The sequence below is a fragment of the Aulostomus chinensis genome, chromosome 4 (genome assembly GCF_037954235.1).
Source record: "Aulostomus chinensis isolate RoL2024-O1b breed Wild chromosome 4, RoL_Achi_v1.0, whole genome shotgun sequence".
Classification (NCBI taxonomy): Eukaryota; Metazoa; Chordata; class Actinopteri; order Syngnathiformes; family Aulostomidae; genus Aulostomus; species Aulostomus chinensis.
In genome coordinates, this window is record NC_141323.1 from 25,942,592 (window position 1) to 25,953,221 (window position 10,630).

A 10,630-nucleotide genomic window follows, 5' to 3' on the forward strand; every position below is an offset into this window, starting at 1 on the left:
TGTTCAGTGGCTCCTGCTGGGTCCATTTCTGACAAATAGGCTCCAAAGAGTTCAGGTGTTTAAAAGCTCAGGGTTGCTGTCAGCAGACAAGGTGGCCGAGTGGTTAAGGCGATGGACTGCTAATCCATTGTGCTCTGCACGCGTGGGTTTGAATCCCATCCTCATTGTGAGCGACTCTGGTTTCTACTCCAACATTATGGAATTACTGTGAGGCTTTTAACTGACACAGATACCAGTTGAGTCAACTTCCCTTTCACAACCTGACCAAAACAACTCAGACACCCAGAGCTCACATGTGTCAATCACCTCTGTAGAAGGTCCCGCCCCCACAGAGCTATAAATCCTCCCATCAGTGAAGAAAACTGAAGACGCCTCTTGGATGAGAGCTGAAGCATCTTCAAGAAACCTGAAACAGTCCACTTGGTACATTTAAATAATTCTACAATTTCTTTCAGCTTTCGTCCAAAGCCACGTGCATGTATCACATGTATATAATATATATGTGATACTCTTTCATCTACTCATGAACCAAAAATGCAGTCTAATACCAGTAAATTTGTGCAGAAAAATGTCATTTGTGCTCCTTCTTTTATTTATTTGTTTATTTAGTATTTTTTAATGTATTTTCTTTCAATTCACATTTTGTCCATTAACTTCATAATCACTCTTCACAGTCGCCATCTCATCACATGACTAAAGTTTGGGTTCTGTATTGGTGGTAAAATATCCTTCCATGCCCCTCACTAGTTTGCACACAGAAAAGCATATTTTACTGGTTTCAAATCTCTTAGTGTGTTCTCTCTGTTAAACCAGCTGTGGCAGCTTTCATTGTGTGATTGATTTTAAAATATAAATATGGAACAGAACCATTGGAAGAAGATGTCAGGACATTTGAAGGAATGTAAATCTCCTCTTGAAATGTTGCAGTGTGCAGCTGAGACTCTCTGGCAGTGGCACAAGGAGCCACAATGGCAGAACCTGGACCCTCCTGGAGGAGAACCACAGGTGAGGGCCTTCTTGGCTCCAGATTGATGGAAATCAAGTGTCTGAGGCTGTTAGCAGCCATGAAGTTGATCTGGTTGGGCACTGGTATTTTTTCTTGCTGCAGCTCAGGAGTGATTCAGGAGAAGAGTTTCAGAACAGCCAAGGTTGGGGACTGGAATTTTCAAATTTCCCCTGGAACCAGACAAACTTGGGAGGTAAAACCTCCAATCATAGCCACTCAGATGCAGCAGCAGAAAGAAGCTGTCATCTACCCTGACAGTCAGAGCATCAAGTCAAGAAAACATCAACCATCTTGTAGTTCCAAACCTTCACCTGTCAGATTCAGCTACTTCTTATTGTGGGACTTTAAATTTGAACACAATGGAATTTGGACAAGGAGTTTTCCTTCAAGTCAGAACATCATCGTCCAGCCTCCAACCAGAGGTCCATCAGTTATCATGGGAGCCACATGTGGAGTCTGGATTCTTTTCTAGAATGTGACGGCAATGACAGTCCTGCCAAGTGACATCACTGACATGAATGGATGACTTCAGTCACATGAATGGATGACTTCAGTCACATGAATGGATGGCTTCAGTCACGTGACTGGATGGCTTTAGTCACGTGACTGGATGACTTCAGTCACATGACTGGATGATTTGAAAATTTTGTTGTGGGCCTCTGGACCTTTTTTAAATCAGTAGTTGACCACAGGTAGCTTAGCCAACTGTTAACTAATTAACTTTTAGTCCAGACAAAGAATGTGGGTTGACAGTTATTCATACACAGTCTTTGGTTTCAGATGCAGCCTCAACTGAGACTCCTGGTTCAGAGGATGGGTTTGTTTGCTGTCAGGTTGCCACCTTTTAGAAATGAAAATCAGGGACGCCCACCACGGCTCCTGGGGGCCATGACCACCAGGGGCCTGACTCCCATGAGGTGGGTGCCCACAGCAGTGGTGTGTTTTATTTTGTAGGTGTTTTTAGTCAAGGGGTGATCAAGAAAGCAATTCCTCCTACTTAAAGCTTGAAATGCTTTATCACCAATAAACACATTCTTTATTGTTCAACACTGAACTGCACATTTAAGTTTTAAAATACAAACTCAATAAATGGAGAACTTTATGTGACTTAAGTTCATAACACATCAGCAGGTTTCCCTCCCTTCTTTTTCCAAGTCTCCTTCTTGTTCCTCCTTGCAGCTCTGGGGAACTCTTGGTCTCTCAAAGCCCTGTTGGAAAACTCTGAACAGGACTGCTCAAAGTTGAGAGTGATCACTCCTTTGAGCTCCATGGAGCTCCTGTTCCTGCAGTCACTCCATTTCTGCTTTTCATTTTGTGTTTGTATTAAAGTTCTATTGCTGAAAAAAAAGAGAATTTTTTGCCTTTTTGTTGAAGTAAATATATGAGGGTCGAAACTGACCCATAACACCATGGATGTTACAATAGTTAATAATATTAAAATGAATAATAAATCAAACCAATCCATGTCAGAGATGTGTTCTAACACCCCTCAGTAATGGTCAGGAAACACAACAACATTTTGTTTATTTCTATGATTTTCTTGAGGTTCATTTTATCATTTTTTTAACTGAAATCGAGGGTTTACTGACTAAAAAAAGGTCCAGAGGCCCACAACAAAATATTCCAATCAATATTTCCATGGATAAGGAAGCCTAACAAGGTAACCGGGAGATGGGAAACAACTTGGATGATAGAAAATTGTTTTTAGTTTATTTTACAGCTGATTGAAGACGAGGGTCAAAACTGACCTGTTAACATCAGAGATGGGAACAGAAAGCTAACACAAGAGGAAGGTTGAAGCTATGAAAAAGGAGTTTGATAAAAATCTTGAACTGACAGTAGAAATATCCTTTTGTGTGTTTACCTTTGTTGACAGAAGTCACTTTAGCTTGGCAGTGAAAAGAATCTCTGCTAGCTTGACAAATAAGTGCACAAACTAGGTTCAAGCTGGACTTTGGACACTGGTATCTGCAACAACTCCCATCAACTCCTAATCTAGCATCTCTGCTGTGGTCAAACTATTTTACAGAACATTTGACAGACCTGTGGAGCAGTGAGGACAGACATGAGTTGATGCACATGATCCACTGAAGCGCCATTTTACCCTGCCACTGAGGTCACCAACATGAGCTGGAGTTGGGACTCTTGAACTGAACCTGGGATCACAGCGACACCTACTGCTGCAAAATGGAACAGCAACATTGAACCCAAGTACAGGATTGGAGGGAGACTGATGGTCGCTGTTTGGGTTTTTGAAGAACAAGGAGGGCGTTGGTTCAAGCTGGATTCTCAGAGACTATTTCCCCAACCTCTACATTGGCATCTACACTGTCATCCAGTCATGTGACTGAAGTCATCCAGTCATGTGACTGAAGTCATCCAGTCATGTGACTGAAGTCATCCATTCATGTCAGTGATGTCACTTGGCAGGACTGTCATTGCCTTCACATTCTCGAAAAGAACCCAGAGTCCACATTTCCTCCTATCTATTATTGTGTCCCACCCTCCTGGTCCTTACTCTGAATTCTCAGAGTTTATATCCAGTTCAGTCCTCAAAACAGATGAAGTCATGAGTGTTGATAAATTTCCTTTTCTCCACTGATTATATGTCAAGGTTTGTGTGTGGGGGTGGAGCCTATCCAAGCAGCCTTCGGACAAGAGGCGGGGTTCATCCTGGACATGTCACCAGTCCATCACAGGGCCAACACATACAGGCAGACAACCATTCACACTCACAGCCACACCTACGGTCAATTTAGAGGATCAATCAGCCTCGTCCCCTCTTGATGTCTTTGGACTGTGGGAGGAAGCTGGAGTACCAGAGAGAACCCACACAGACACAGGGAGAACATGCAGACTCCACACAGCTGGGGCTCAAATCTGGAACCTTCTTGCTGTGAGGCAACAGTGCTGACCACTGCACCATTGTGTCCCCTGAAAATGCCACCAGATCGTTTGGATTGTCTATAAAATCAAGTACACATGAACATGAAGAGGTTTTCACAGCGCTGGTGGTGCAATGGATAGCATGACTGACTACTGTCAGAAGATTCTAGGTTCAACTCCTGGCTCGCTCACTTAAAATTTTATACTGAGAAGCTTTCACACCTGAAGTGTGAACCACTGCTAAAAGTCCCTGAAATCCTCCAAGGTTTCCTCCTTGTCTGCTGTAAACATGAACACATGCATGGATCCTGCTACCTCTCACATGTTAAGCTGGCACTTGACAGTGACAGCAGGAGAACAAGAAATCCCAGTATGTCATCAACATTTCCTGGAAACTAAATGACAGAAGCCAGTGGCGGCTGGTGAAAAAAATTCTTGGTGGGGCTGGTGTGCCAAAAACATTTCCGTGCCTAGTCTAGTATAATCATTCAAAAAGAGCAGCCGGACAATTATTAAATGTTTTAAAATAGTATTTACTTTCCTTCTTAAAATCGACAGTTTCAAAGACAAAAAAAACAACAACAATTTACAACTACAGTCAATTTTATGAGATCAAATATTATACAATGATGTTAACTTTACAGAAGGTGATTTGAGCTTAATCTATACGATACAAATCAACAATGTGTGTGTCTCTCTCTCTCTGTCTCTCTCTTTGTTCATCTGTGTCTGTCTCTGTCTCCTTCTCTGTGTCTCCGTCTTTGTGTCCTTTTCTCTGTGTCTCTATCTCTGTTTGTTTGTCTCTTAGTGTGTCTGTCTCTCTCTGTCTCTCTCTCTTTGTGTCCGTCTCTCTTTCTCTCTTCGTCTACCTGTCTCTCTCCCTCTGTCTCTCTGTCTATTTGTTTCAGTCTTTCTGGGTGTGTGTTCGAATTCAGCAGTCATTTGTACAGGAACTTTGCTCGTCTCTCTTTCTGGGAGGCAAATTTCTCAATGACCCTGGTGTTGAAACCAGGAATGTTTCGTGTCAGTTTTTTCTCAGTGGAGAGCATAGCCAGAGCGTTGAGCCGATCTTGTGCCATGGTATTTGTAAGAAAAGTTTTTATCCTCTTCAAAGTGGAGAAGCACCTCTCAGATTCTGACGTTGTCATTGGTGTGGTGATGAGGATGTTGAGCAGACTTACAGTTTCAGTGAACGTGTCTTGAAGGTTATTTTCCATCAAAACCTGATAGAGAGCCAGTGCACCACTGCAACTCTGAAACTCTTCGTTCCCGTAGATCAGAGACAGCTCTGTTTAAAGTCTGGCCTTGTCCAATGAGGGATAGGCTTCCACTGTGGTTTTCAGTGCTGAATCTGGGAACTTTCGGCTGTGCTGTGGGAACAGGTCTCCTTGCAGGAGTGTGGCGCTGACAAGATGCTTGGTGAAACTAAATCTCTCCTTGGCATGGCTCACAATGGTGTCACATACCTATGCAATGATATAATTATACAAAATAGGAATTATTGCATCTTCACTTGTCTTAATACATTGACCTGATGAGCTAGCCTACATTATGTAATAAACATACTGTAATGATTCACATCATCATAAAACAATATACATTTAAGTCTGGACCACTGTATCATTTGGCCAACATCTTATTTTGATTTTATTTAATAATGTGATTCAAATCACACTAAAAAGCAAGTTCTTACCTCCAGTGCCAAATGGTGCAGTGTGTCTTCTCCCAAGGTTCTGCGTCTCTTTGCGGGTGGCTCCTGAGCAGGTCCCCTGAACTCCTCATCCTCAGCCAGAGTAGGCACATCCTCCCTGACCCAACACATAAGTTTCATGAGTAAGTTCTAAAAACTGGTTAGGGATACATTAACAAAACCAAAGGTGGATGTCATTACTGTCAGTTATATTATACAGATAAATCAATTCTTTAAATAAGATGATATATAAGCATTTAAGTCTACATATACAGAGAAATTGAGGTTAGGCTACAAATTAATTAATTTAGCATACCTGATAGCCTGCATGTGGTCAATGAATGTCTGGGTGACTCCTGCCATGTAGACAGCATCAATGTTTCTCTTCTGCAGCTGGTTGTAAAGGATGTCCACATGTGGCATGATTTTGTGGAACAGGGCCAGTAAAAAACAAAAAGTTTCATCTTCCAGCATTCTCACATAGCCACCAGCTTCTCTCTTTGTCTGGCTATCAAACCCTTCACTGTTCCGGATAGCCTGAAAGCAATTCACCAGATCCTTCTTGTGCTCATAAACTGTGTTAACACGACTGTTGAAGTTCCAACGTGTTGATGATGCACTTGGAAGTCGGTGCGCAACCATCTCATCAAGCACTGCAGTTCTCTTGCTTGACTTAGAGAAAAGAGAAGCAAATCCCCCCATGTCAGAAAAAAAGTGACTGATCTGAGGGATGTGGGAGGTTGCTTGCTGCAGTATCAGGTTTAACTGATGGGCATAGCAGTGAACATAGTGAGCGTTTGGATAGATGTCTTGTACCTTTCGCTGCACTCCTCCTTTGGCACCCCTCATCACAGCTGCCCCATCACAGGCCTGGGCAATCAGCTTCTTTTCTTGTCCCTCAGAAAGGATGCTGTGCAGCCTCTCCAATAAGGCACTGCCTATTGCATCCGCACAGGTGTTGGGCAGTTTCAAAAATTCAAAGAACCGCTCTTGAATATTGTGGCGGTCGTCAATGTATCTCAGAACTAAGACTAACTGACACTGTGTTGAAACGTCAGTAGTTTCATCAGCCTGGATCGCTAAAAAGTCTGCCGATTTAACTTCATCCAGGATCTGTTCTCTCAAAACTGCCAGCATACAGTCCAGGAGCTCGTTCTGTACTGTCTTCGAGGTGCCTTTAAAAACGGTTGCATTTTCAAGGTGCTCCCTCAAGTCCCGATCAATGGATGCCATCAAGTCAACTGGACCTCTGAATATTCCAGCGTTGTCAGAGGAATCACTTTCGTCATGTCCCCGCAGAGCCAGTTCAAAAGCACCACGGAATTTAACAGTTAATTATCTTAGATAAGATGTTACGGTTCTTATCTACGTCATCATTGTGCTTCCTGACAGCGATGCGGTGACTGTCATCGAGCTGCGTTGCTATGCTAATCTTCCCAAGAACCGCTAGCTTCACGCAGTTTTCCATGTGAATTTTCGCTCTTTCGTGTTTCTTAATCCGCTCGGAGAGGTGCTTCAGGTCAGTGATTCCTGTCTGTGTCCATGCTGAATCACACCGGTCACTCCTGAAAGGGATGCAGGGGAAGCAAAAAAGTGCGTTGGCTGCTCCACAACCCGTCAGCCACGGCTTGCGCTGAAACCAGCTCCGGCAAAAAGTCCTGTTGTAGGACTGCTGGATGTTGATTTCAGGCTTGTCCGGTCCCAGCTCCTTAACGCGGATTTTTTCCGCCATGGTCCTCCTCGCAAAAGGGACATTTAAAAGGGATCTCACCGAATTTGGTGGAAACTGCTGCTCTTGAACTTCGATCGTTGTTGTCGCCATTTTCTCTCTCACTCACTTCTCGCGGTATTTTTTTCGTAGGGATTCGGAAATCTGGGAATCTCACTACGCAAAAAGAATATCGCGGGCTCCTCTGCTAGCTTTAGCAATCCAAACCTTCACGCATTTTACGTTGGCGTAGGGGCGACTTTTCCAGCGCCCCTACGCCGTTAAATTTGGCGATGTTGATTGGCCAATTATTCATTATTTTTCCCTAGCAACCATACAGGATTGGCTAATTAATTGCAGGTCTGGGGCGCTTTGACGAGCGCCCCTAAAGACAAATTATACAGTCTATCAGAGTAAATTCACTATTAATTGAATGAGTCAGTTGGCGTAAATGTTGTTTAAATGACCCATATTGCATGTAGACACACACAATTAAGTAAGGCTGACACTGACGATACAAATTGTAAACATATGCACATATATATGTATCAATACATGTAGGGATTTTCCTCTCCACAGCTGGTGGGGCGGCGCCCCAGCGCCCCCTATGAGCCAGCCGCTACTGATACTGGCTTTACTGGGAGATCAGGAGGACAAAGCAGATCTTCACCCTCCACCTCAGATGGTTTCTCCTCACAGAGATGAGGGACCAGTTCAAACCAGCTACCTGGAGCTCCCTTAAGCCATTGTCCCCATCAGCTAACATCTGGATCTGGACCTGCACCGGTGCTGACTTGTGTCTTGAGTCCCCAGAGTTTGTTGAACCAGAGAAGATTCAACTGGTGACGGTCGTACAACCAAGCGTGAAGGTGAGCCTGCATTGTCTGATCTGGAGCTAACAGGGGAATTAGCAAGTGCTCTGACTGTTCTAGAGTTGCTGCTTAGTTGAATTTGAATTTATTTGTTGAAATGTTCCAGTTTCTATGAGGTCAGGGAAGATTGGTGTGGATCTAAAGGTCCCTGGTTGGATCCCAGGACATTGTTTTGGCTCATTTGAACATTTTCAAACCCTCGTTGCTCAGATTTTACATGAATTTGATCATGACTTTTGGACAAATGTTCTGTTTATTAATTAAATAATCACTTCAGTTATGAATTAAGTGAGTCACCCAGACTTGGTCAATAATAAAAGTTAGTCTGGTTATTATCCAGTTTCCAGTCAGTTAGGACACACACACACACACACACACACACACACACACACACACACACACACACACACACACACACACAGCCTGTCTTTGGTATAAAATGGTCTGTCACGTTCTCTCACATTGGAAGATTTCTCTGACTCCATTGTGAATAAAGACATTCTGCATCTGACACCTGAGTCTTGATCCACTGATTCCTCTGATCCACCTCTTTCTGCTCCAACAAGGCTGACATGGATCAGGTGGGTCCATGTCATCCAATCAGTAGGTTTCTCTTCTCAATTCATTTTCTTCATCCCAGTTTAGATTGATTCTTCTCAGCCTCATGAAGGAGCATCTGATCAGGTGTTTGACTGCTTGTTGGTTGTAATTCCATAGATTTTAATCTCAGATGTTATAGAATTAATAAGAACATCTTAAAGACCTTTGTCCAACACTTGAAACTCACCTGTCTGTGGAGGCCCAACTGGCCTTTGGTAGTGAGGTGGTGGATGCATGTGAATGAAATGAGGCTTGTGTTGCTGTGAGGAGCCACTAGAGGGAGACACCTGTCGTTCCTCCCAGCTGACAATGAGGCTTCACAGCTGCGTTTGAAGCTGTCCTTTATTAGTCACAACTGTCTTGAGCTCAGGAGCCAAACTCACCAAAAACATATGCAAGTGGCTTTGGACAAAAGCGTCTGCTCAATGAAATTGTAGGATTGTAGAATTCTATAAATGTATAATATAAGTGTAGAAATGCTCTCTCTCACCACCCCCAACGTCTGTGCCAGGGTCTCTGGCCAGTGGTCAATGGCTCCTATCACCTGCCCAGGATGGATCAAGCTTGCTTGTCTTTGTAATTCTGCACTTATTAGAGACCTGGAAACAAAGGAATGCTGAAAAAGAGAAAATAGGACCTCACACAAATGGGCTTGTAACATAATTTTAAAGAATTGTGTCAATGTGAATCTTTTACAAATTTGTGTGTGAATGTGGTTGTTGTGGCCGAGTGGTGAAGGCGATGGACTAGAAATCCATTGGGGTCTCCCTGCTCAGGTTGGAGTCCTGCCGACAACGTTAAAGTGTTGATGTTCTGGAGGAGACAACATCTGATCTTTTTAGATCCACGAGTCAAAGGTTTTCTTTAAAGGGCTGTAGAAGCTGAGGATGAGGGAGAGACAGAATTTCAAACCATCTTCGTGAGGACATTTTGAAAAATGATGACATTTTGCCACAGTTATTATTGACTTGGAACACTGCAAAAATATCCCTTCTCCAAAAACCCTCCTGTTCAACTTTGTACCCAAGTTGTCTCCTCATCAGGCACCACAGTGTCCAGGATGTTCAGTCAAAAAATCATTAGTGATTTTAAAAATGTCCATCAAACACAAAATAAGGCTTCAAATAGGTAAAATCACCATCTGTAGACTGGACCAATATGCTGATGTGATCCTTTGATTAGTTTGGGATCAGTCAGAGATCAAAGACTGAAGCAGGAGACCAATGCTCAGAACCCAGAGATCAAAGACAGAATTCAGACATCAGAGACAGAATTCAGACATCAAACACATACCTGATGGAGGCTCCACCCCCCCCCCACAGTTTCCATGTAAGTCGTAAGTTTTATTTTTAAAGCGCCAAATCACAACAAATGTTATCCTCTTTTTATTCTTTTTATTAAAGATTGAAGCTCCATACAAGACAGTTTGTAGACAAGAACATCACAGCCTGGGAAGCTTTCACTTCTTTTGACAGACAGCTTTGATTTCAGGTTCTACCTCTGTAAAATTGAAAGTAAAGTAAATGAAGCACCTGTGAAGGTAAAACTGATGATGTCATGACTTGTTCAGTCCTCCAACGTTAAAGTCCAACAAGCTTTTGATTGGCTCTGATTCTCTGTGGCAAAATCCAACAAGAGGAAAAAGAAAATCTTGGGGTTGTCTCACTTTTTTTCATAGAAACTCTGCATAGGACAGTGATAGGATGCTTGTTTCCTTGGATGAAAAAGTCTGGTACTCTCATCTTCTTAAACATTTACTTGTTCAATCAGGACAAGAGAATCTGAGCTTGGATGTCATTTTGTAGTAAGAGGTGAATTAAACTTGTAAACATCAGCTGGTGTTCACTCTGATGATGTGTCGATGGTCT